Raw genomic sequence first — 1,353 nt, 5'->3', positions numbered from 1 at the left:
TAAAAAAATATATAGATCAAAGTAATCTTTGATGTTCAGTATATCTGTACAACATTCCTGAGGAACTTTCTGATCTCATTGAAAATGAAAATCTTAGTCATCTTTTGTAGTGTAGAGAAGAAGGAAAATCGCTAACTTGAAATAAACCCCAAATCACTCCTCATGTGCTTTGGAACAGAGAGAGATGCACAAACACTCATACAAACACTCCCAGCATGCTCTAATTTACTCTCTTAAATGCCTGATATTTTATCCTGTCTTGGTTTAGTCTTGCAGCTTTAATTAGGAACAACTGCTGAGAGTCAACAAATAAGCCAAATACTTGCCAAGCACACATGAAGCTCATGGCACCACAGGAGACTCTGGAAGCACAGTGTGCAGAATGGCCAGAATCGGCTTCTTAAGAAGTTTATAATCTAAGAAGAAAGGAAATAGGAATGTGTAATTACAGTAACTACAAAATGAATAGGTCAAAGACTACATTTTCAAGTGGAAGAATGAACTGAGTAAGTTCAAGTCCTACCTAAACACTAGTTTGCTTAAAAGCATACATAAAAGGAAAGAAAGACACTGTCTGAGAGCATAATTAATTCTATTTTCTTGAAAATTGAGGTTCAGTTTACTTGAATGGAACACACAGATCTTAAAGGTACAATTCATTTTGAAATAAGTATGTATTCTTGTAACAAAATGCCAACAAAAATTTAGCATACTCTTGTGGCCCCAGAAAGTTTACTAACATCTGTAAGATCCACAGTGATATTCCTCTTTTATTCCTGATTTTAGCAATTTGTGTTTTATCTTCTTTCTCCTCTATTTTTTTGCCCATTGATTTTATAACTTTTTTTTTTAAAGACCAACTTTTGACTGGTTCGTTGTGTTCCATTGTTAGTTATATATTTCCTATTTTATTGATTTCTGCTCTTCGTTATTTGTAACTCCAATTTCACTGGGTCATTCATACAAATTTTATAACATTGTTGTTGTTAGGTGCCATTAGGTCAACTACAACTTAGAGCCTCTATGAATAACACTTCTGAACCTTGCTCTATGCTGCCCTATCCTCATGATCTCTGGTAGGCTTGGGCCAAATGTTACCGTCACTGTATCTGTCCATATTATTGAGGGTATGCTTCTCTTTTTCTGATACTTCACCTTTCCCAATGAGATATCTTTTCCAAAGACTAGCACAAGAACCAAAGTTTGACCTCAAATCTATCCCACCAGAATTTAAAGACCATCCCAGGAACAGCTTTAAAGCTTTGAGCACAAATGGGCGAAGATCAAATGAGCTGTGGGAGGATATCAAGTATGCCACTCATGATGTTATTGTTACATGCCGTCGAGTCGCTT

General features: G+C 35.7%; 1 pseudogene; it reads right to left on the bottom strand.

Moving 5' to 3' along the window:
- Window positions 1-342: 342 nt before the first annotated feature.
- Window positions 343-1,353, bottom strand: part of LOC102856318 — a 31,959-nt pseudogene continuing 30,948 nt past the window's right edge.

The sequence above is a fragment of the Elephantulus edwardii genome, unplaced genomic scaffold (assembly GCF_000299155.1).
Source record: "Elephantulus edwardii isolate Elephantulus edwardi_28Jun2011 unplaced genomic scaffold, EleEdw1.0 scaffold00063, whole genome shotgun sequence".
Lineage (NCBI taxonomy): Eukaryota > Metazoa > Chordata > Mammalia > Macroscelidea > Macroscelididae > Elephantulus > Elephantulus edwardii.
This window is presented reverse-complemented; position numbering and strand designations above follow the sequence as displayed.